A 26,885-nucleotide genomic window follows, 5' to 3' on the forward strand; every position below is an offset into this window, starting at 1 on the left:
GAACGACAGTATTTAAAAACTGTTCATTCCCATTTTTAGAGCCAACTCATGATGCTGCCTATCTGTGAATAACAATACTTTCTAGTACTTTACATGATATTTCGTTTCAATGTTAACAGAACGTTTTTCTTAAATTTTCAGGTACCTCTCTCATGTGCTCTGTATCTGCTAATTTATCATTCAAGTCCCTTATATGTTAACCTCTAAGAGGAATACAGAAATAATTAAGACCCAATCTACTGTAAAAAAAACAGACGAAGTTGAATGTTTGGCACAAATAAACACTCAAAGAAAATAGATCTCCAAGAATATATGATCCAAACAAATATTTGGTCTTGTTAAATTTGCCAATAGGTTTTTTTAAATACTCTTAAAATGAGGGCTACGCCGCCATGTGACACAGTCGGGTTGTACCTGGACTCTAGTAACAGAAAGTAAGCAGCTTATTCAAAGATGGATTTAGGCTTCTTGCCCCTCTCCCCGCCCCGCACCACCCATTTTCCTGAAGTAAAAAGCCATAGTGGGGTCAAGCAAGACAGGGTCCCCAAATGGGGTGAGGGTGGACTGGCACACTGGCCCAGCCTGAGGCATCGGCTAGGCTGCCAACCCTTGAGTCACATAGGGAAAGCACTGGGAAGGAAGCACTGCAGCAACAGAGGATTGCTGGCTTACAGTGGAAATTGACGCAATAAGTAAATGTAGCTGAGTCCAACGGGAGCTACATTTCTCAACTGTCAAATAAAGCAATTACAGATATGGAAAGGGAGAGAAGAGGAAGAACCCTTTGGTGTTGAAATGGGATCTGAAGTATCAGGAGGATACCCAAGGACACACACACAGACACGCCTATTTTCCCTCAGTCAGCCCACTGCCCAGGACTAGCCCAGCAAACACCCACAGCAATGAGCACAGCCACAATCTAGATCTTGGCTTCTAAATTTTTTCCACTAAAAGGAACCAGAGACTCTTGGAGAAATGGCAGACTGCAGGGCTAGAGCAGAGATATCTTAGTGTACCAGAAAGAAATTGCTCCAATGATGACAAAGACATATCAAAAAGATACAGAAGGCTGGGTGTGGTGGCTCACACCTGTAATCCCAGCACTTTGGGAGGCCGAGGTGGGCAGATCACTTGAAGTGGGAAGTTCGAGACCAGTCTGGCCAACATGGTGAAATGCCATCTCTATTAAAAATACAAACATTAGCCAGGCATGGTGGTGGGTGGTGACTATAATCCCAACTCCTAGGGAGGTTGAGGCACGAGAAGTGCTTGAACCCGGGGGGAGGCGGAGGTTGCAGTGAGCCGAGATCATGCCACTGCTCTCCAGCCTGGGCAACAAAGTGAGACTCCATTTCAAAAAAAAAAAAGACAGAAGCCTGCAAGAAACAGCAGCCACTGGACAAGTCTGAGGTGATTTAAACATGGAACTGTATAATAATGGTAAGAGATTATATCCCATTAAATAAAATAGAAATACAAGAGTCTATACTCATACCAGCCCACACATAAAGGGGAAAAGAAACAAGTTTTTCCTCACTTTCAGCTAATAAGAGTTGAAGGAATAACTGGATTAGAAAATCACCATTTAACAACCATCACAGTATTAATTTATTCTGCCAAGAAACATGAATTAATGCTAAAACTACTAGGTGTGAGTTAGATGAGGAACAAGGTATTTACAGTCTCTCCACAATGACATTCACCAATTATAAATAAATAGACTTTACAATGCCAAAATCTGGCCAGGGTTTCCTAGTAACTCTACCTCAGTTAAGGAATCAAAGTTAATACTACCAATAACAGAGCAAGCCAAAATCACAAACTTAGGATATAAAGAGCACACAGCATCTCTTCTGTACTATCTGCATACTTGAATCTATGAGAAAATAAATCCAAACTGATGAACATTCCACTGGCCTGTAATCTCCAGAAGTGTCAAGGTCATTGAAACCAAGATAAGACTGGAGACCTGTTTCAGACTGAAAGTGACTAAAGACATAGTACTCAATGCATGTAAAATGCCCTCCATTTTATAAAACTTCAACTTAGACTTAAATAAGAATAACAAAGCGATATGTACCTGTATGCCTTGAAGCTTTTTCTGTTTTAAGGAAAAAGGGTTAAGTAAAAGCCTTCATCACTGAGAAACTGGAAATTGTGATACACATGCAATATTCCATGGGGGGGGAAAAAAAACCTGCTAAACAAAAATAACGAATACAGGACCGGTTGCTATGCAACAATAAGACATGTTTGCATGGAGTCAACAATGGAGGAGAAAAGGCAGTAAAAATATATCTTTCTATATTTCCTATGTTAAATTCTCAGGGCAGGTTCTAAATACTCAATCTGAAACTGTTTCAATAGACAGGTATTTTCTTAGAAGATATGTAGTGGCATTCTTCAGTTTCTTAGTGTGAAGGATGTGAGGACAACACTCTAATGCTAAAAAGACATCTACGGGCATGTGACTGATCCGTACTGAATGACAACTGAAATAGCAAGTTAGCACAGAAAGTATACAAGTACCTTCAATTATGTAATGAAGACTCTGAGGTTACTACAAGTTAGTGCTGCTAAAATACTGAAAAAGTTTCTTAAATTCCACTTCCTGCCTACTGACTAACCTTGGTAAAACATTCTGAATGTTTCTAGAAAAAAGCAGGGAAAAGAAAAAAAAAGCCCAAAAATCAGATCTGTAACCTTGGTAGACAATTTGATTACAATTAAACAGTTGGAGATTAGCCAGTACCTTTTACTGTCAGGTTTTAAAAATACTTGGCCACAGGGAGTTAGTAAGGCAAATTATAGCCACAATTTTGCATAACGTGCAAAGCAAAAGTGCTTAGCAGAGAAAGAGGCTGAAGGCACCGTCACACGTTAAATGTAAACCTCTTGAGACTTTATATATGTCATTGCAAAAACACTACATTTGACAGAAAAACTAACACCCATTTAAATAACATCGAGATGCAGAGATACCTAGATGGATATTGGAAAATTAACGCTTTGAATCTCAAATCCTATTTTCTGGAGTTTTAAAATTACAAATAGGTTTTTTTTTTGTTTTTTGTTTTTTTTTTCTGAGTCAAAGGAAACTAGAGTCTAAGTTGTGATTTTAAATAAATCATAATTAAGAAGACTGCAAAATGAAGGAAAGCAGAGGGAGAAAAGGAGGAGAACTGCATCTTAAAGAGTGGGGTGGACCAGAAATAGACCAAGTCTTAGAAAAATGAAGCAGCTGATTCAAAACTCAGCTCAATAACTGATTGGACGAAGGTGACGTGGTCCAACCTTAACTGTCTGCCAGGAGCAAAATTAGATGCTCACTGGAGGACAGTACTCATATCCAAAAGACCTTCCAGTTTTTTAAAATGCAATGTTTGTGATTCAGTCAAAAGCTACTAAAAATGCCAGCTGTTTAAGACCAAGTGACTCAAAACCAAGAAAAACAGACAAGAGAAACTCATACTTGTCAGATGTGGGCTTTGAAAGAATGTGATTAATATGTCCAAGAAACAGGTAAGATGCTGAAGTTTAGCAGACAACATTACTAAAAATATCAAATTAAATATCTAAGATGAAAATATACAACTAAAAGTTAAAACACAGTAGGTTTAGGCCAGGCACCGTGGCTCATGCCTGTAATCCTAGCACTTTGGGAGGCCAGGTGGCAGATCACTTGAGGTCAGGAGTTCATGACCAGCCTGGCCAACATGATGAAATCCCATCTCTACTAAAAATACAAAAATTAGCTGGGTGTGGTGGTGGGCGCCTGTAACCCCAGCTACAGAGGCAGAGATAGGAGAATCACTTGAACCCGGAAGGCAGAAGTTGCAGTGAGCTGAGACTGCGCCACTGCACTCCAGCCTGGGCCACAAAGCAAGACTCAGTCTCAAAACACAAACAAAACACAATAGGTGTAAAGGCAGGTTAGATACAACTGAAGAGATATTAGTATAATGAAAGGTGTGTCAGGGGAAAAAAATCCAGAGATTTTAAAGTCAGAGTAAAAAGAAATACTGAAAATAACATAAAACACATACACGACTCAGTGAAAATGTGTAATATATATGTAACTAGAGACCCAGAAACAGATGGAAAAACGGGACAGAAGCAATATTTATAGAAATAATGGCTGAGAAATGTCTAATACTGATGAAAGATATAAAACCACAGGTTAAAAAAGTTCAGTGAATCATGACTGAATACACAAAGAGTATAACTGGACACACAATAGGACTACTCCAAATTGAAAAGAAAAAAAAAATTATTATTTGACTACCAAGGTAGGAATAATCCTAAACACAGAGAAAAGGTAAAATACTTTCAGAGAAAAAAATATGACTTGAGAGGTGATTTCATCAGAAAATAACTGAAATCAGAAGATAATGGAATAATACATTCAAAGTGCTCAAGAACAGCAAAAAACGAACAAACAAAAAGAAGCCCTGCCAATCTGGAATTCTATACCTAGAAAGTACATCAATCCAAAAAAAAAAAAAAAAAAAAAAAAAAAAGGAGGTGGCTTAAGGATAGGAGAATAACTTCAAGACTTGGGGGTAGGCAAAAGTCATGGACAAAAGACGTGAACAGACACTGCATAAAAGATACACACATGATCAGTAAGCACATGGAAAGGTACTCAGTATCACCAGTCATCAAGAAAATACAAATTGAAATCACAATGAAGTAAATGCACCACACATCCATCAGAAAGTCTAAAACTATAAAAGACTGAGAATGCCAAACACTGATGAGGACATGAAATAACCGGAACTTAGATACAGCCACTTTGGGGGAAAAAACACATGGCAGCTTCTTATAAAAATTAAGTATATATCTATCCTCTGACCCAGCAATTTCACTCCTAGGTATTTACTCAGAAGAAATATTTTTAAATGTCCACAAACAAAATCTTCTTCAAGAATAGTCAAAGCAACTTTGTTCATAACAGTAAAAACCTACAAATACTCCAGGTGAAGTTTAGTAAGCAATAAAAAGGAATGAGCAACTAACTGATACACATGACTCTATGAATGAGCCTCAGAAACATGCTCAAGTGAGAGAAGCATTAGAGTATATACATATGATTTTATTTAAATCAAGTTAGAGGACAGAATCAATCTTTAGTAGAAGAAAACCAGAACAGTGGTTGCCCTGAGCTGGGACATTCATTGGGAAGGACAGGAGGAGCTTTCTGAGGTAACGGTAATATATATCTTACAAGGAGTTTGGGTTACACCTGTGTATGCACTTAGCAAAGCTAGGTGAATGCAAGCTTAAGATGTATACATTTTGTTGAATGTAAACATGATCTAAAAGAATAACAAACTTTAAGTCAATATGCAACTCTAGGTAATAATAAACATGTTGAAAATACTTGAAGGAAAGTGTACCAATAAACTTTGAAATGCATCAAAAACTAAGTGGACAGATATGTAATAAAGCAAGTATAATAAAATATTACTGGTAGAATCCAGGTGGTAAGTATGTAAATGCTGACTGAAAACAATTTCAATTTTTAAATTTTCATAAACATTGAAAAAATAGGAAGGTAAAATTAATACTGGACAAACAAAAATGAAGAATTCTTCAATAGAAAACCTGTATTAAGGAAATCTGAAAGAGTTAATTCTTCCAAAAGGAGGAAAAAAATCCAGATGGAAGAATAGAGACGCAGTTAGGAAAACAGAGTAGGAGGAAGGGCAACCGTGAATATAAATCTAAATACAAATAAACTGTATAGAGCAGTAATAATGATGTCTTATAGGAAACACACACACTTGACAACTATATCCCAAAAGAGGGAGGACTTCGTTGTGCTACCGTGTTCTAAAATCCTTACATTTTCTGGGAAGTGATACTACAGTCTTTAGTCAGTCAAAACTGCATGATGTAATCTCTAGAGCTTACCACCAGACAAATGGTAGAGGAAGGAAAAAAATGACATAAAAAGCATCTAAACTGGAAAAAAAAAATTAGAAGAGGCTAACCAGTGAAAAACAAAGAATAAATATGGTATAATTAAAGCCAAGTGTTAGTTTTTACACTAAAAGTAAACAGACTCAATACTCTAAGACTATTCTCAAATTTTAAAAAAAGGAAATGTGCTACCTGACAAAATAGTGCTGAAACCAGATGAATCCTGTTTATCAAATGTATTCCACACAACAGCTAATATAAAGTCCTAAAATAAAAAAACAACTAGGATGGTATAAATGAAAAAAGTATACTAAAGTCACTCAACTATTCCAAAATACTACAGCAGCACAAAATATGTCTTCCTGATTAATCAGACCTTGAAGCAAGGTGAAAAGAAACAGATAGAGGAACAAAGAAAAGCAAACTCCCACATTAAATATTTACATAGTTCCTACTGTGTGTCATTTCCTAGACTTGGGGTTTAAGTCTTACTCAATTGGACCTTAAAAATCACGAGGCCTTTTACTTTTATTTTTTATTTTTTTGGGCTTTCCGGCAAAAACCAGAAAGCCTGCTAGACAAATTCTAAAAGAGCTGTAAAAAGCAAAAATACAAGAATGTGGCAGACTAGCCACTGTCTCATTTTCCCTCCAATGAAAACTGACTCCTTCAACCTTAAACAGAGAGCCCAGGTATGGAAAATTGGTTAAATCTGGGCCAGTCCTAAGTGACCTGGATCCATCACCTGTGGGGCTGGTGGGGCAAAAGCCTCATGCAGAGAGGCCCCATTACACAAACTGTTTTTGGGCTGTGTACAGACATCAGCGTGCGTACGTGCAGAACGCATGCCCTCTATTTGCCAACCCCAGTGTCATCTTGCGTCTGGTAAAGACACAGCAGCTTCATGCTACTGGGTGCAGTGCATCTCCCCACCCACCAGCCCTGTACCTCACATACCCTGAATACACACCAGGGATTGTATAAGATGCAAGGGTACCATTTCACTACAGTTTATATCATGAAAGCACCATACGTCCTTTTTTCAGGGAGACACGGACTACAGTAGGACCTGCAAACTCACCCCACAAGCTGTGTCTCCATCTGCCATCTTAAAATAATAACTGAATTTTCAATTGTGTACATCCTCTATAACTGTAATAGATGCTTATATAGTTTGGTATATGAATGCTGTGTGATGCGGTTTGGATCTGTGTTTCCACAAAATCTCATGTCAAATTGTAGTCCCTAATGTTGGAGGTGGGACCTGGTGGGAGGCGGCTGGATCATGGAGTTGGATTTCTCATGGATAAAGTTTAGTTAGCACCCTCGCCTTGGTGCTGTTCTCGTGAGTTCTCACAAGAACTGGTTTTTTAAAAGTGTGCAGCACCTCCCTTCGCTCTCTCTTGCTTCTGCTCCCACTATGAGACACCTTGCCCTCCTTTGCCTTCCACCATGATTGGAAGCTTCCTGAGTCTTCCCTAGAAGCCAAGCAGATGCCAGGATCATGCTTCCTGTACAGTCTGCAGGACCATAAACCAATTAAACCTCTTTTCTTTATAAATTACCCTGTCTCAGGCATTTCTTTATGGCAATGCGAGAACTAACACAATGTGTAAAGATCTGAGAATAATAAATAAAGACTATAAATTACAGAGCTTAAAACCTTAAAACACTTTCCAGAGTATACGATCAGTATAAGCCTACATCATCAGATACAGCAAACTTAAGTTTTCAAGGCCATAAAAAGATGAAGGGGTAGGATACAAAGTTTAACAGCTACCAAGTAAGACCTTCACAGAGTTGCTATGGTACAGAAATCGTCTATAAGTTTTAAATATAGGCTGATCATGGTGGCTCACGCCTGTAATCCCAGCATTTGGGGAGGCCAAGGTGGGTGGATCATCTGAGGTCAGGAGTTCAAGGCCAGCCTGGCCAACATGGTGAAACCCTATCTCTACTAAAAATACAAAAATTAGCCAGGCATGGTGGGGCACACCTGTAGTCCTGGCAACCGCGGAGGCTGAGGCAGAAGTGCCTGAACCTGGGAGGTGAAGGTTGCAGTGAGCCGCGACTGCATCACTGCATTCCAGCCTGGGCGACACAGCAAGACTGTCTTAAAAATAAATAAATAAACAGAGAGAAAAATAAATTCTTCTAAAATAATATTTTAACCAAAATAATTTTATATTATAAATAGAGCATTCTTATGCCAGCATTTTAATTACATGCTTCTAAAGTGGCTGCCCCATGACCTTGGCCCTGTCTTCTCATTCCCTTGGAAGGCTGGTCTGATCATCTTCCACACGGCTCTGAGTAAGCCACCACACACATGGACCTCTCTGTGCCAGTCCAAGCCATTTGTCTTCAGTTTCCCCAACTCTGTATCTAGCCCTGTTAGCACTTCTCGCTGAAATGTCTTACTATATGTGATTTCTCTCCTATGGGACAAGCTACTGGAAAGTCGGGTTGTCTTGTTCATCTATGATCCACTTTGATTGGCTAAAAGAAAAGGAATGCTTTTTATTCTATATTTGTTCTACTTCTATTTTATGACATTAAAAAGGTAGTCTCAAAAAGCCCCATTCTCTACAAGAGTACACTGACCTGTATCATCTGTACTTTATTTACCTATGAAAGGAAAGGACTGGGATAGAAGCACAAAAACAGTTCTTGCTGGGGGAGGACTATTTCATCCAAACTAAAGCAAGCTGATAACATAATATCCACAGGCCTGCCATCCGACCACCAGCGCCTACATTTATTATCCTCATTTCTTTCTACCCCACCAAGCAAGCCACCTTCCATTGTCACGCTCCTCCTCTCCACGCCTCCCCCTCTCAGCCTCAACCTGTCTCACTGCTCTCGTCCTCCAGACCAGTTGCTCTCGGAGGCCGGCCTGCCCGCGTAGCCCAAGACAACTGCATTCATAAGCTCACAGCTCTCTGCACTTTGTCTTCATAGGAGTACCAAAGTTGAAATTAATGAAACAATCCCCTACAAGGACATCAATTCCAGAGAGGCAAAGACCTAGTCTGTTGTCCCCTACTGACTTCCCTAGGGCCAGACCACAGTGCCCAGCACAGAGCAGGCACACAACTATCTGCTGAACGTTGATTCTGCTGAGTGCTGAATGAAACACAGAAATACAGGTATCATCTGTCTCTCCCATTAGATAAATTTCACAACAGCAGGGACGGGTATATGTTTACTTATCTTAGTGCCCTGCCACACAGCACCACTATCACATAGTACGCATTTAATAATTACTTGTTGAAGACCAAATGAATGAGCAATTCATGTACATCTCTTTGAGATCTTTTTCAGCTTGTTAATATTCATCTAGGTAGGAAACATGGAATGTGACAATCTTCTGTAAGTTGTTCAGACTTGTCTTAAAAACTTCTGCCATTCCCATTAAGGTTAAGTACTCCATATTATTAATATTCTAGATGCCTAAGGCACACGAACAATCATAAAAAGAACATAAAAAAAATCAAACCCAACCTCGGAGAAAATCAGTTCAACAATTTTCCATATGCTCATTATAGTCAGGCATAAACATGTCCAACTTTAATATTACTAAAATACAAAAATGGAAGAGCAACTTGCCCAAACTATAAACAGCTAGAAACACAGTACCAAATAAAAGCATCTTAGCCTGAACTAAGCCATCGAGAAGGCATTAAAAACCTCTTCTTAAAACCAAAACGAGATACTGCTACGTAACTATTAGAACGGCTAAAATCCAAAACACTGAATAACACCCAGTGCTGGAGAGGACGGAAAACGGAGCTCTCGTTCATTGCACTGGGAATGCAAAATGCTACGGACACATTGGAAGACAAGCTTTGGCAGTTTCTTACAGAGCTAAACATAGTCTTATATACAATCCAGCAATCATACTCCTAGATATTTACCCAACTGATTTAAAAATGTATGTCCCCACAAAAACATGCACATGAATGTTTATAGCAGCTTTATTCCCAATTATCCCAAACTGGAAACAACCAAATGTCTTTCAGTGGTTGAAGAGATATAGTACATCCACACAATGGAATAATATTCAGTGACTAAAAGAGAAATGAGCTATCAAGCCACAAAAAGGCATGGGTGAATCTCAGATGCATATTCCAGGTGAAAGAATCCAGTCTGAAAATGCTACGTATGGTATGATTCCAATTATACGACATGCTGGAAAAAGCAAAACTATGGAGACAGTAAAAAGATCAGTGGTGCCAAGGACTTAGCAGCTGGGAAGGAGGAGAAGCACTGAACAGGTGAAACACGGGGATTTTTAGGGTAGTGAAACCATTCTGCATAATGCTGTAATGGTGGATCTATAACACTGCGTTTGTCAAACTTCACAGCACAAAGGAACTTCACAGCACAAAGCACTAACCTGGATGTGTACAAATTTTTACGAAATCATTTAAGAGGCTGGGAGCAGGGGTCCCAGGATGGAATGCAGAGTGTGACAAAAAAATCTAACTGTATTACAAATGTATGAGATGACCTTCCTGAAGTGGGCAGGACAGAAGGTGCTGACCTAAGCAACTGAAAATGAGCGAAGACTGTAAGACTAAAGGCAAAAGAAAATGTACATAAGCACTGTACTCTATTTGCTAAAGCTGTTTCCCAAATGGATATGTGTTAACAATTCTGAAACCACTATACTTGTACACTGAAATTAAAGAATTAAGTAAATGGATGGCAGGTAGTAAACGCCAGGTTTCTTAATGTTTGGGAAGTTACAATTAAGCAAAGGAGGAGGCTGGAACGATCCACATGGCAATAATTAGAGCTGGAGACATCACTATCAATTCATGTTTAGCTTAATATAAATACAGATCGTCACATTCAGAAATATTTATCGATATGTGTATACTCATGGGTTAGTATACACACAGATATTTCCATGCTCTGTCATCTGAGGGGACCTAGAGGCAAGTGACACCCCAACAGCAATGAGCATACCTAGTACCCAAATCTTGCTTTCTATTATCATTCTCCAGGAGAAGAGCCTGGATTCCTTGATGAAGCAGCTGATTCTAGGCCTTGGGCAGGAAATATATAAGATGAGCCTGGAGCATCATCTAGTGCCAGAAAGAAAAGAGGTGTAGCAGTACAGAAGGGCGGGAAGGAGGGAGGAAGGACTGACTGCCCAACAGTAGACAAAGCTGAAACAAGTTTAACAACAAAATAAAAGTTTATATAATCCAAAATATAAATATATATGAGGCCATACTGGCATACATAACTGAACAAATAAATGAGGAAGAAGAGACAAATCTCCCTCCTGAACAGAAGAAATTACATAGCTCCTCCAACCTCAAGGAAGTAGAGTGTAACTCCCCACCCATAAGTGTGAGTTGCGTATTAGTGACTTTCTCCTGAAAAGCACAGTATGTAAAGGAGGGGAAAGACTAACTCTGCAGTGAAGAAACTTGACAAACAGTCCCTTCAGCTAGGTGACCAAGGTCAACATCAACAATGATACAATCATGCTGATGACAGGTACCCTCGATGTATGATGGAAATGGCATTTTATCTCTACAGTCTTCCCCTCAGAAATCCATAACACCAGCCTAGTCAAGAGAAAAAAATCAGACAAATTCCAAAAAAGGAAAATTTTACAAAATACCTGACTAGCACTCCTCAAAACTGTCAAGGTCACCAAAAACAAGGAATGCCTAAGAAACTGGCAGAGGCAGGAGGAGCCTGGAGATACAAGAGAGAAGAAGACAGCAGGTCAAAGCTAAGGACATCTAAATAAAGCATAGATTTTTATCTTTATAATTTTTCTGTAAATCTACAACTGTCTGGCTGGACACAGTGGCTCATGCCTGTAATTCCAGCACTTTGGGACACTGAGGCAGGTAGATCTCCTGAGGTCAAAAGTTTGAGACCAGCCTGGTCAACGTGGTAAACCCTGTCTCTATTAAAAATACAAAAAATTGGCCTGATGTAGTGGCGGGTGCCTATAATCCCAGTTTCTAGGGAGGCTGAGGCGGGAGAATTGCTTGAACCCAGGAGGCACAGGTTGCACTGAGCCGACATCGCATCACTGCACTCTGGCCTAGGTGACAGAGCAAGACTCTGTCTCAAAAATAAATACATACATACATACATAAAAAATAAAACTCTCCTAAAGTTAAATTTATGTTAAAACAGGCCAGGCATGGTGGCTCAGGCCAACAGAAGCCTGAGGTGGGAGGACTGTCTGATCCCGAGAGTTTGAGGCTGCACTGAGCTACAGTCATGCCAGTCAGGGTGACAGAGCAAGACGCTGTTTCAAAAACAAACATCTCTGTGAGGTCCTACAGCTGTCACTTGAATATATTCTTATTCTTAAACATATGAGTATACTAAAAGCATCCCACCAAGTAAAGAAATGTAAGAGCCATGATTTTCCCTTTGTCAAAAATTCTCAACATTTCAACTTTATTGGTTCTTTAAAAAAAAATATTGGCGGTATTTACAATAAAAAGGTACAGTGCAGTATCATACAGAAAAAGAAAATGTGATCATTAGAGTTCAAACTGCAGGCGCTAAAGTCAGCCCACCAGGATTAAAACTCTCCATCTATCTCTTTACAAGCAATACAACATTGGATAAGTTAAATAACCCTGTTTTACGGAAGACGAAGCAGAGGCTTAGAAGAACGCAGTTTAAACGGGTTTCTCTCTGTAACAAAAGTATAAGAAACCCTTAAACCTCATCTACCTCCAAAAAAATCTAGTTATTACAAAGGCTTAACTGAATCAATGTTCAATTATAACTGTCCCCTGAAATTAATAGTGATTTCTGCTTTCCAAGTTAAGTGTCTGCTTAGAAGTCATATTGATCTACTGTAAGTATTACAAAGGCTTAGATCCCCAAGCGATCAACAGCATTCAGTCTCTTAAAAGTTGATAGACTGAAGACTGCAAAGCAAAGGCTGAGGCCCTGGTACATCTCTATGCAGCTGGTAAAGATACAAAGCAGCTTCAGGAGGATGCATCCAGTTCCACGGCAGGGAGGAGTGGATTATCTTTTTAAAAATAAACAAACCATACATTTTTAAATCAATATAAGCAAACATCATATGTCATGGTAAATAAAACCTCTATAACCATGGAGCCCATGCTCCACAGCTTACTTCTCCAAACACACACCACTCAGCTCTGCCAAGGTGCTGACCACCCACCATCTGTGGTCCACTAGTTCTCGGGCTGCCTTTGAGGTTTATTATTTTCAAGTAAGTCTCATACACCAGTCATCAGCAGAGAAAAAATTTTCCTACTGTTATGCCGGCACGTCTCCCATTCTTGTCCACCCGTACCAGAGGATTCTTTTTAAACATAATATTCACTTTTGAGAAGAATCTCCCACATACCCACTTTCCAAGCCAACTATTAATGTAATAAGTACCCAAACAGTGAGCTGTTCAAGCATTCCAAGTGCAAACTAAGCAAATATAAATCAAAATTTCCTCCTATTTAATTGGCTTCACCTGCTCAGTCTCCTCAGCTGGTGCCCCCTCATCTCTAATCTCTAACCCATGGGAGCCTCTAGACTCAGCCCTCAGACCCTGCCTCTATCTCCCTAACCTGCCATGTGCTGTCATTTGTCCTCTGGTCTTAAACACCATCGATATGCTGACAATGGTATTTGTGTATCAAGCCTTAACTTCCCCAGTCTTACCCTTCACCAGGAACTCTATCCTTCTGAGCTCCCTGGGAATTCAACTGCTCAGGCAATTTGTCTATCTCCCCACATCCTATCAGCTCTACCTGCAAAATTCTACCTTCCAACGACTTCTCACCAATCACCTGGTCCCAGCCACTTCCCCACGCCTCTCCTGAGAGCTATCAGCATGCTTGCCAACCAACCTCCCGCTCCAACTCTGCAGCTGCTTCTCCATGCACTGAGCTGCAGGGCCCTCTGGAAATGGAGGCTCCTCTGCCCCAACCCTCGGGGCCCTCTCAGCTCAATGACTCTAACACCCAGTATTCTTATCACAGAAGGGGACAGGCCTCACAGGGCACTGCCCCTTTCGCTTACATGCTCTAACAGCTCAGCTTCCATGTTTTCTTAGCTACGGACATACCCCATTCCCTTCCGTCTGACTGCTCAAAAGGTCCTTTTCCAGGTATGACCAGGGTTTGCCTACCACTCTCCCAGCTGGACAAGCAGCCCCTGTCCCTCCATCAGTCTACTGCCTTATCATGCTTGCACTGCTTCGGACTCAGTGCCACCTGCCATTATTTATTTGTCTCCTTATTTTCTGACATCTCCATAGAGAAACAAATGCATTGTGAGAACAGCTTTGCTGTGTTCACTGCAGCAGCCCCTATGTCACATAACAGGTACGCAGACAGTTTTTTTAAAATATTGTATTAACAAGCCGGGTGTGGTGGCTCAGGCCTGTAATCCCAGCACTTGGGGAGGCCGAGGTGGGCAGATCACTTGGCGTCAGGAGTTAGAGAACAGCCTGGCCAGCATGGCAAAATCCTCTCTACTAAAAAAAAAAAAAAAAAAAAAATTCACCAGGTGTGATGGCACAGGCCTGTAATTCCAGCTACTCAGGATGCTGAGGCACGAGAATCTCTCGAACCCAGGAGATGGAGGCTGCAGTTAACTGAGACTGTCCCACTGCATGCTACGCTGGGTGACAGGCTGAGTCTCTCTCTCTCTCTCTCTCTACTAATATATATATATATATATAATTTTAAAAATTAAATATGTTTGTATTATCTGGGGTACTTCAATATCCATGCTCATCTTACCCTAATAAAGTAACTAGAATTCTAAATTATTACAGAATTAATATATAAACACCTAAAAAACAAACAGGCATTCCTCAAGTGGTAAAAATAAATGAAACCATACTCAACTTTCTGCCTTAAATAAACCACATCATTTAAAATAAAAATTTTGTCTTTAAAACCAGTGTTATCTGTTGCAGGAGAAACGCACAAACGTGTTAATATATGTGAAAGGAAAACTAGCACCTATAGTATTTTTCTGTCGTAGGGAACTTTTTGTTTTGTTTTTTAAAGAAAAGGCTGTGGAAATAAGTGCTAGACATCAAAGAAAATAACTCTGTACTGTTTTTTTCTTTCTTTTTTTTTTTTTTTTTTTATTAATCCCTACAAGGGTTCAATGAGAGAAAACACTGAAGCCAAATACTAGAGGGTGAACCAAGATGACGTCACCAAGCCTGAGCATTAAATCGCTGAGTGAATGCTGAAAGGTCTTTTTAGCCAGGGAAACATTTTGCTGTAATGGTACCATTACAAATTTTTTTACAGTAATAACACAGCACATTATAAGCTTGCTCAACTGATAAGCTCTTTGTAAGGGTTAGAAGTCTGCAGCGCTCACACACAAAGACCTTCTGTCTGAGAGTTCCTAGAAGTCAATAAGCTGAAAATCACATCCTGCACAATATCCACTTAGAGTCACAGAGGATCTAGTCTTCTACTGCTTTGCCCAGTTTCCCCTTGGCACACAGAAGCCATCAGGATACAGATGCAGAGACAGCGACATCACTTTTGTGTCCAATTAGATCCTCTCTTGGTTCTAGCCACTTTGTACTTCAAGACGATTTTAGATTTAAAGGAGAATTGTAAAGACGGCAGAAAGAGTTCCCACAGCTTTGCCCCACTTTTTCTAATGCTAACATCTCACTTAACTATGCTACACAGAACAAAACTAAGAAACTGATATATGTACACACTATTACCTAAAGTGTACACTTTATTCAGATTTCACCAGTTTTCCCCCTAATGTCCCTTTTGTCTTCCAACCTAGGGTACCACAGCACATTTAGTAATCCCATCTTCTTGGTCACCGCTAACCTGTGACAGTTTCCCAGTCTTTCCTTGCTTTTTGTGACCCTGATACTTTTTTTGTTTTGTTTTGAGATAGAGTCTTGCTCTGTCACCCAGGCAGGAGTGCAGTGGCACGATCTTGGCTCACTGCAACCTCTGCCTCCTGGGTTCAGGCGATTCTCCTGCCTCAGCCTCCCGAGTAGCGGGGACTACAGGCATGTGCCACCACACCCGACTAATTTTCATATTTTTAGTAGAGACGGGGTTTCACCATATTGGTCAGGCTGGTCTTAAATTCCTGACCTCGTGGTCCACCCACCTCAGCCTCCCAAAGTGCTGGGATTACAGGCATGAGCCACCGCACCCAGCCAACCTTGACACTTTTGAAGAACAATGGTCAGGTATTTTGTGGAAAGTCCCACACCTTGGGTTTGTCTGAAGTTTTCTCCTGATTAAACTGGGGTTGTGGATTTGAGGAAGACTGCAGAGGTAAAGTCTCCTTCTCATGCCATCAGGCTGGGGGTAACTGATACAAATGTGACTCACTCACATGGGAATCCAGCAGATTCCCATGCTCCACTCCATTCAGTAGAACTGAGTCACTATGTCCCCCCACAGTCAAGAGGAGGGAAATTAAGCTCTCCATTTCCAGGAGGAAGATTATCAGACTTCAAAACAAGCATTAAAACCACCACAGTGATCAACAAATACTTTGTCAACTACATTTATTTTTTTTTAGATGAAGCTTTGCTCTTTGCCCAGTCTGGAGTAAAGTGGTGCAATCTTAGCTCACTTCAATCTCTGCCCCCAGGTTCAAGTGATTCTCCCACCTCAGCCTCCTGAGCAGCTGGGATTATAGCCGCTCACCACCATGCTGGGCTAATTTTTTGTACTTTTAGTAGAGACCGGGTTTCAACATGTTGGCCAGGCTGGTATCCATCTCCTGACCTCAGGTGATCCACCTGCCTCGGCCTCCCAAGGGCTAGGATTACAGGGGGTGAGCCACCACACCCAGCCAACCACTTTCTTTAAACTATAATTTGTTTGATAAATAAATTTAGAGTTACACTTCATGGTGACTAACAAAAGCTAAGGCTTAAGAAGGATTATAACCAAACCACATGAACATTTGTGAAATCAACTGCAGAAACAAAAGATGTTTTAAAGTATCATCTAGTTTTAGCTTTAAGGTGTTTGTCAGTTTAATCCCTGGCCAAAAGCTCTTTGTTTTCATCATATTATCTAATACAGAGTATTTCCACACTGTGACTTGGGATTCACTGCTGACCATTCATCTGCTCACTTTTACGGTCATGGCCCCTGTAAAGATGCTGCAGTCAACAACAGACCTTTATACTGTGGTCCTGTAAGATGCCAACGCCTCGTTTTTACTGTGCCTTTCATATGTTGAAATATGTTTAGATATGCAAACCCCTACCACTGTGTTCCAGCTGCCTACAGCATTCAGCACAGTAACATGCTGTCCAGGTTTGTGGCCTAGGAGCCATAGATGGAGGCTGTACCATCTATGCTTGTGTAAGTGCCCGCATGATGTTTACACAACAAAACCACCTAAGGACATACTTCTCAGAATGTATCCCTGTCATTAAGTAAGACATGACTGCAACCGGTTATACAAGTCATTGCCAGTAGCATGGCTCAGAGGAGAAAAGAAGGGAAAGAATTAACCTATCAAACATGTGACTGGGGGCATTTGTGAGCCAAGTCTGGATTCTCACCAACCTGACTTTATAAAAGTTACTTCTTAGAAAGACCAAAGTCCAATTCCTTTTCTGTTCTCTAGGACCCAGGGCTAAATGGGATGATGTCACTTAACAAAAACCTAACTTCAGTTTTCACACATCCATAACATCACTAAATCATAAGAAACATTTTAAAAGCATAAATGGCAATGATGGTTATTAAATACTAGCAAGTATAAGATTCACCAGAGAGGCCTGTAAATGGTGCAGATCACTGGACTCTACCTGCCAAGTCTGGGGTCCAGAAATTTGTCCATTAACAATCACCTCGAGTGACTCTCTTGCAGACGGTCTGCTCCTGAAAAACTCCCACCTGGTCTAAGACCCACCGGCAATGCTAATAGTTGACGTCCACACACCTCTAAATCTCACGCTTTACCTCTGACTGTCCTATCCCAGATGACACTGGCTTAGCCAAATAACACTGCCACCACCAGAGCCAGCTTCGCCTTTGTTCTCTCACCTGATCCTCTTTAAACACCAGATAGTCTTATTAGTTCAATAAAGATGATTAAATATTAGAACTAAAGACTCAAAAAGCTCTACTGCTGCCATCTTAAGACCTCTTAAAAACGTGCAAGGCTGTTTTCCTACTAATAAAGGCATACCTGAGAAAGAAAAAAAAATGTGCAAGGATCCTTCATGATTGGAACAGTGCAGAAACCCAGCCGCCTTTACAGAAGGGTGTGGCCCAGGCAATCAGAGTGCCCCTACAGCTCCCCAGCTCGTCCTGCCTGCTCTAATTGTTCCCGGCACCCACCCTGTGCTTTCCCGTGTAGCTGACAGTATTCTGCCTTGGTGTGCGGCGGCGCAAGCACAACTCCTGCACCCTCAACCTCCCAGGCTCAAGCCATCTTCCCGCCTCACCTCCCAAGGAGCTAGGACCACAGGCGTGCAACAAAATGCCCAGCTAATTTTTTTTTTTTTTTTTTTTTTTTTTTTTTGGGCAGAGACAGGGTCTTACTTTGTTGCCCAGGCTGGTCTTGAACTCCTGGGCTCAAGTGATCCTCCCACCTTGGTGCTGCTATTACAGGAGTGAACCACTGTCGAGCCTTGTTTTATTCTTATCTCAAAATGCTTTGAATATTGATGTACTTTTTAAGAGGCAGATTACCAGGTGATGTAGTTGGATATTTGTCTCCATTCAAATCTCATGTTGAAATGTAATCCCCAGTGGTTGGCGGTGGAGCCTGGTGGGAGGCGACTGGATCATGGGGGTGGATCCCTCATAAATGGTTTAGCCTTTCTACTGTCCTCCTAACAGTGAGTTCTTTACAAGATCAGGTTGGTTAAACATGTGTGCCACCCCGACTCCCTTGCTCCCATTCTTGCCATGTGAGATGCCTGCTTTAAATGAAAGTTTGCCAGGAAATTTAAATTAAAAAAAAGAAAGAAAAAAAAGAGATGCCTGCTTCCCCTTTGCCTTCCACCATGAGTAAAAGCTCCCTGAAGCCTCCCCAGGAGCCAAACAGATACCTATGCTATGCTTCCTGTACAGCCTATGGAAGGATGAGCCAATTAAACTTCTTTTCTTTATAAATTACCCAGTCTCTGGTATTTCCTTATAGCAGTGTGAGAACAAGCTAACTCATCAGTTCTATTATAGGAACTGACGTGATAAGAGCTGTGATCTCAATGTCTTCAACTGTATACAGGAAATGCCATTGTGTTATGCCTTAAGATAAAAAAAAAAGATCTATCAATCCCACCTCCTGAGAATGTGCTCAGAGGCCCTCACAATCACAGGACTCTGATATACCAAATGGTGAAACCATTTCAGAGATGTTCACGTACTTGAAGAAGGTTTGTTTTGCCAAAAAAAAAAGAAAGAAAGAAAGAAAAAAACACAGATCCAAAGCAACTAACACATCCATTTTAGGTAAACTATGATTGGTTCTGTCAAAATAGTCTTCCTAAATTGTAAACAAAAACATGGGATTCCAAGACTACAACGTTACTACAAATCATATTCAAGCATTTGTTTATATAGGTCAGAATCTATCCGGCGGTCTCAGGGAATGGGTTCTGAAGGGATTTGCTTTTCAGATACGTGAGGATAGTTTCTGGTAGCCCTCACATTTTACAAGCACTCGTCTGTCCCAAACATGAGCTATGATAATAGGTAATATGCAGCATCTCAATTTATCCTTGGAACCACCCAAGGATAAACTGACAATTTCATTTTTAGGGAAATTAAGGTTCAGGGGAGTCGGGTAACTTGCTGCCCAAGACCACACAGCTAATGAAGAACTAAGCTGAATGAAGCCTCGTGATTCAAGCCATGCCTATTTGTGCCCAAACCAATGTCCTTAGCATTCCCTGCCTCCCCTCAACTTTGTTGCTGTCTGGCCTCACCCTTCACCCTGCTCTGCCTTGTCATTCCATTCCAGTCGTGCTGGCCACCATGCTATGTCCTAAAACCACACATACTCCTCTGCACTGTCTGTTTCACAGCACCCCACCTTGCTCCACCAGCATATAGACCAAGGTCTTGGCTTTCTGCACTGCTGTGTCCCTAGCTAGCACAGTCTCTTGCTAACAGATATCCAAAATTTATTTTTGAAATGAATGTATGTGAATATTGAATATTGTAACTAAGTGGTTGAAGGTCTTTCTAATTTTTAGGGCATGATACCCTGACTTCTTAAATAGCGTATAAGGGGACATTCAGCGTAATTCATCTAATTACAAAAAGCCAAATTTAAGCTGTGGAGCTAAAGCCCCATAATGGATGCTCTCAGGTGACATCAGTGAAAATGGCAGAGTGAAGACCTCCAAAAATTCTGTCTGCCCTAAAAGTCAAGAGAACACTGGCAAAAATGGGCAGAGGCAACCTTTACAAGACTCTGAATATTAAAGATCTGCAGTAATCCAGACAACATTTATAGAAGAAAAAGATGAAATTTTTGGTAACAGTAAGCTTTATGGCATTTTAATTTGCCCTATTTTCAGCCTGTTTTCTACCCTAGCCTTGACAAACAACAGTCTACAATCATAGCAAAATCCAGCAGCCTGGAAGCCACTAGAGGGGTCAAAGAGGTGCTGGAGCTCCTTCAAAGTCCCATTCCCAAGGAACTGCCATTATCTCTGATCTATCTGGTAGTTCCCTGGAAGACCTTGCAATGTTGTCTTCATTTGACCTGACTCAGAATTTTCCTATTGCAAACAGCCTCTTGTAAGGGGAAAGCAGGCTGGTCAAAAACAATCATAGGCAATTGTTGAACACTGCACTGCCCACGCAGATGGCTAACCATCAAGGCAAAAAAAAAAAAAAAAAAAAAGCTTAAAAAGAAAAGCAGGGAATAAGATGTGATATGGGGTTCTGAAAAACTTCACTATATTATTTATTATTCCTGGGAATCTACAAGGCCACATGCATGTGTGTGGGGGGGTGCGTGAGCAGGTTCAGCAAAGATCCAAGAAGGCCCTAAGCTCTCTGCACAAGCAAGTTAAGTACAGGTTAAGGCAGAGTTGTCAACTGCCTGGTGAGTGTTTAGGGCAAGCACCAACAGGTACACATAGCCCCTCAGCAAAAAGTCAGAAACTTTTTAGTTCCAGGCACCTAAGGAAAACTCTGTCCAGTCATTAGCTAAGCACTCAGCAAATCATGTAGAGACTTCAGTGGCCACATACAAAAAAGAACACACTATACAGAACTGGTTCTGAAAAGACACCAAACAAACAACAAAAACCAGCAATAACATCCCTAAAGGTGTAGAATGTGATTTCAAGAGTTGCCACATTTAAATAACAGTATGTAAATGTCCAGTTTCCAAAGAAAATTATGAGCTATGCGAAGAAACAAGAAGTATGGCCCATACCAAGGGGGAAAGGGCAGCCAATACAGAGACAGAAATTATTTGTATTTTTCAAGAGCCAAATAGAAATTATGGAGTTGAAAAGTACAATATCTGAAATGAGAACATCACAACAGATTTGAACAGGCAGAAGAAAGAATCCATGATCTGAAAGTAGGCCATTGAAGTTATCTAGTCCGAGAAAGAGAAAGAAAACAGGAGTAAAAATGAGTAGAACACAGCATGATGGGAGTTCCAAAGGAAAATAGAGAGAAAGGGGCAGAAATACTCAAGAAATAATAACTGAAAAATCCCCAAATTTGATGAAAAACAAGCCACATATCCAAGAGACTCAAGAAACTCCAAGTATGATAAACTCAAAGGGATCACCTAGACACATCCTAATCAAATTGTTCAAAGCCAAAGAAAACCTTAGGAGTAGCAAGAAAAGCAATTCATGACATACAAAAGGTTCTCAATAAGATTAACAACTGATTTCTTACCAGAAACCATGAACACCAGAGACCTTCCATTCAAAGTGCTAAAAGAAAAAGATTAGCAACCAAGAATGCTATATCCAACAAAGATGTCCTTCAAAAGTGAAGGAGAAATTAGGAAAAAAGTGAAGGGGAAATTAGGACATTCCAAGAGAAACTAAGAGAATTCATCTCTAGCAAACTTCCTCCATGAAAAATATTAAAGGAAGTCTTTCAAGTTTAAATGAAAGAACATTATATAGTAACTCAAACTGACATGAATAAAAAGCCCAGTAAGGGTAACTACATAGGTAAAAGAGGGTATAAATGTATTTTTTATTGTAATTACCTTTTTCCCTGATCTGATTTAAAAGACAAGTACATAAGCAATTATTATAAATCTGTGTTGACTGGCATACAACGTATAAAGATGTAATTTGTTTGACAACAACAGCAGAAAGACAGGAGAGAACGTAGCTACCCATGAGCAAATCTTGAGTTTACTATTGTTAAATTGGTATTAATCTGAACTAAATTATCAAGTAAGGTGTTCATCCCCAGGGCAACTACTAAGTAAACTTTAAAAAATACTGTAAAAGAAATGACAAGGGAATTACAATGGTACACTAGGTAATACCTATTTAACACACAAAAAAGGCAATATTGGAGTAACAAAAGAACAAAGAAGACATGACATACAGAGAATAGCAAAATGGCAGACATAAGTCCTCCTCTATCAGTAATTATAGTAAATGCAAATTAATTAAGCACTCCAATTCTTAGGCAAAATTGGCAGAATGAATTTTTTAAATGATCCAACTGTAGGCTGTCTTCATGAAATACACACTTCATGTTCAATGCCACAAGCAAGTTGAAAGTAAAAGAATGAAAAAAGATATACCATGCAAATGGTAACGAAAAGACTGGAGTCATTATACTAATATCAGACAAAACAGACTTAAGACAGAAATTGTTACTAAAGACAAAGAAGAAATTTTACAATAAGTATCTATCCATCAAGCAGATATAACAAATATAAACATATACACATCCCAAAACACAGCCCTGAAATAAAAGGAGAAAAACCTGACAGAATTGAAGGAAGAAACAGACAACTCAACAATAATGTTAAGAGACTTCAGACCAGGTGCAGTGACTCACACCTGTGATCCCAGCACTTTGGGAAGCTGAAGCAGACAGATCACTTGAGGCCAGGAGTTTAAGACCAGTCTGGTCAACATGGTAAAACTCTGTCCCTAAGAAAAATAAATATTAGCTGGACATGGTTGTGCACTCCTGTAATCCCAGGTACTCAGGAAACTGAGGCCCGAGAATCGCTTGAAACCAGGAGGCAGAGGTTGCAGTGAGCTGAGGTCATGCCAGTGTACTCCAGCCTGGGTGACAGAGCGAGACTCTATCTCAAAATAATAATAATAATTAATAATAATAATAATGTTACAGATTTCAATCCCCCACTTTTGATAATGGATAGAACATGCAGCATTAGTGCTCAGCCTTTGGAACATCTATTCTAGCCACTGAGGGTCTGCCCGGTTCTCAGGCCTGCGAGGTTAATGGGCAGCCTAAATGAGTGAAGAAGGAAATACTGTAACACAAACCATCTCCATGACAACTAACAGTCAAGAAAAATTATTTCTTTGTAGTGAGAACATTCAAAAACCTCTCATGATGTGATGGATGTGTTAACCTTTTCCTGATTTGATCATTATACAACATATACACGTACACATTAAACTATAATCCCACAAACATGTACAATTATAATGTGTCAATTTAAGAAAAAAACATTTTTTCTATTAGTAAAGGGAAAAATATCCCAGGCTTCTGGTATATGGATTCTCAACATTCCTTTATAAGACAGTCAGACCAACAAGGAAGACTTTATCTTTTTACACATTTTGCTGCAAACTCCAGTTTCCCCTGATAACATGCCTCCCTATAAAAAGAATGTTACCATTTCACCCTTCCCTGCACTGGTTTGTATTTAAAATCAGTATCACTGGGTTTCATATTTTTTATTTCTCTCAACTGTTTCATGAACATATGGTCTTTGTCTCCTCAACTACTCTAAAGCCCTTGAGGGAGAAAAAGGCGGCCATTCATGTTTCAATCTTTTTGCAGTTTTTCTCCAATTCGGAGGGCAGTTTTAGGCTCATTAATGAGCCCTGAACAAGTACTTGATGGCTAACTCAGAGCTTCATAACTGGTTTATTTTGGCATGCGGGTGTAACATGAACAAGTTCCACGTGTGCCCAGATAACAATCCTTCCAGGCCTAGGGTGGTATGAGGCTGTAGGGGGGGTGGTTGGGGGGGGCGGTGGTTGGGCAGCAGCTAGGGATTGGGGTAATAGCAGCCCTTGGAGGCAGGCTCCTCCATGTGAGTGAATTGAGTCAATGTCATGAGGGAAAAAAGGTGGGGGAGCCTCAGGCTAAATGGCTGCCTAGAAACACTGCTGAAAGAACTAGAAATAGCCTGAATGTCCATCAAAAAGACAAAGTTCTTTTATTTACCAAATGGGAAATCTTCCAAGATGCAGATAGTAGGTATTATGCTACCATTCATATAAATAGGGAGAGAAACAGAAACTTAATTGCTTGTATATGATATGACACACAGGATACCTCCATAAGGAGGCACGGCGGTGGCCGACTCACAATGGATTGGAGGCAGATGTAGAAAGACGTATTCCTGGAAGCCCTTTGCACTTCTGAATTTTGAGTCACGTAACAGGATTTATTTGCTATTAAAAACAATTAACATATTAAAGTTGTCAAATCTACCTCTGCCTATCTCCAAATGTCATTAATAATGATTACTGTCTACACCTTCACCCCTAGTCAAACATGTGAAAATAAAAGAAAGACAGATCTGGGTACCGGCTGCCTGCATGCAGTCTGTGAAAATCCACTGAGTCCCACACTTACGACCTGTGCACTTTTCCATAGGTGTAATACACATCAACTCAAAAGTTAAATACAGAATGAACAGGTTACCTAAGTCAACTTTTTGTTCCCTCTTATTAATAGTATAGTATTTCATATATTTGTCTAGATAAAATGAATTCCTATTTCAAATTTTTCAATAATAATTCTCAAAAAACCTCGCCTGAGTTGAGTCAATACTGCTGACACCACGTGGCTAGGGGTACCAGGAGCTGAGCTCCTCTCAGCTCTTCTCCAGCCTCAAGGCCTACGCTCTCACCCTTCTGTGACTTTTCTATGAATTTAACATTATTTCCAAACAAAGTTCTCTGCGCTATTTATTAATAACCACCAATAATTAACAAAACAAGTTTAGAAATGAAGCTGGACTTTGATTTTGACAGCTGTTCCTCACAAGTCATTTTAATTACCTAAGTGTTATCCCAAGGTATTATTTCTACTTGCCAAAAAGAAATTCTACCTTCTGGCTAGGTTTATAAAAGGACAGAATAAGTGCCTTCCAAGTCCCAAAGCTTAACATAATTGTCTTTAACATAAGACTCCACCTCGATAATTTCCCATAATGTGAGCCTTAATGGGGAAACTAGATTTACAGGAAGTTAAGTAAAACTTCCTCATCCACACGAAGGATTAATCTTACCTGAGTGGTGAACACAATGATAAACCCTAATAACAACTTAGGTTAGAAGCACTTAAAGCCTCACAAAAAGAAAAAAAAAAAAAATAGAAATCAAAGATGGTAAATATTCCAATAGATGTAACTCTTAAATTTATAATAAGGAACTACATGTCAAAGGCAACACTTTAAACATGTAAGAAAATATATAGGGGAAAAATTTTTTGTGACTTAAGGAAGGGAAGAGTTTCTTAAACAAGGCACAAAAGCATAAACTGTAAAGGTAAACAACGATGCATTAGACTGCACTTAAGATTCACAATTCATGGACAATAAAAATTCCACAATTAAGGTACTCTGAGAAGAGATACTCTATCCACAATAAAGCACTTCAACAAAACCATAAGACAGACAACATTTCAGCAGAAATGTGGGCCAAGACACAAGCAAGGCTCTGGGTACTGCAGGTGGGAGGGCCCTGCGGCACAAGCCCCTGAGAAGCCCGAAACACTGAGTCAAAGCTCTGTCACCACACAGCATTTAAGGAAGTGCAGAGCCACTGGACAGGCTTGGCGGCTCACATCTGTAATCCCAGCACTTTGGGAGGCCAAGGCAGGTAGGATCATCTCAGGTCAGGAGTTCAAGACCAGCCTGGCCAGCATGGTGAAACCCTGTCTCTACTAAAAATACAAAAATTAAAAAAAAAAAAAAAAAAAAAAAAAAATACAAAAATTAACCAGGTACGGTGGCATCAAGCCTAAGAGGAGACTCCAAGTGTCCAGACAGGATAATTTCAGGCACCCCTTCACAGGCCATCAGAAACCTTTTCTGATTACATTATATCAGTGGAAAACCATCCCTGTAACAGCTTCCCACCCCCACAACCCCAGAATGACACTTTCTAACTACATCTTGGCACTAATGCTAAAACCAAGTTCTTGATCAAACTGAAGATACTGGCTCTGTTGGTGTCTATCCAGCAATATATAACAACAAGACCACCCTAAGACATACTTTTAAAAATTCTCTCCCAAAAGAAGGTCTCTCTTTTATGATTCCAGCAAGAAAGCTGGCTTCTCAGAAATGATGATCAGGGGAAAGTGTTCCAAAGTATACAACGTATTACGTATTTTAACCATAATGAAATGTGTCAAGGCTATAACTACTTAATTAGGATGGGGAAAATGCAGAAATATTGCCAGCTGTATTCTGCTTAAAGCACCGTGAAATCCTAAAACAGCTTTCCTCGCTGCAAAAATCTGTGACAAGGCAGAGATCCTGTAGGCCTAGTATGCCATCCCCTATGTGCTGGGTTTTGGGGGGGATAACGTAAGGCACACAGGGCTTAAAGAGTTCACTCAAGATCACATTCGGAATTTAAAATGTATCTTTGTGACTTTATAATTAAAAATTACATGACCACACCCTGCATACTTGAAAATGTCCACTTCCCTAAAGTTCAAACAAAGAAATAAATACAAGTGATTAGCAGACATCTAAAAGCAAGTCAAGGGGTAGACAAGTACAGG

General features: G+C 40.1%; 1 protein-coding gene, 1 long non-coding RNA gene and 1 other non-coding gene across 4 annotated transcripts in view; all 3 read right to left on the minus strand.

The window, feature by feature from the left end:
* The window catches only part of CHSY1 (chondroitin sulfate synthase 1), a 68,640-nt gene that overhangs the window by 25,591 nt on the left and 16,164 nt on the right, over nt 1-26,885 (minus strand). The gene's annotated exons all lie outside the window — the stretch shown is intronic.
* Nucleotides 6,469-6,531, minus strand: LOC116533235. Its single transcript, XR_004261162.1, has one exon. It is a non-coding gene; the product is annotated as a U7 small nuclear RNA (small nuclear RNA).
* LOC116533217 lies at nt 16,641-25,624 on the minus strand. Its single transcript, XR_004261155.1, has 3 exons — nt 25,614-25,624; nt 23,987-23,992; nt 16,641-21,209 (listed from the first exon to the last, which is right to left on the minus strand). It is a non-coding gene; the product is annotated as an uncharacterized LOC116533217 (long non-coding RNA).

Source organism: Sapajus apella, unplaced genomic scaffold (genome assembly GCF_009761245.1).
Source record: "Sapajus apella isolate SASKATOON/1434 unplaced genomic scaffold, GSC_monkey_1.0 scaffold80, whole genome shotgun sequence".
NCBI classification, from domain to species: domain Eukaryota; kingdom Metazoa; phylum Chordata; class Mammalia; order Primates; family Cebidae; genus Sapajus; species Sapajus apella.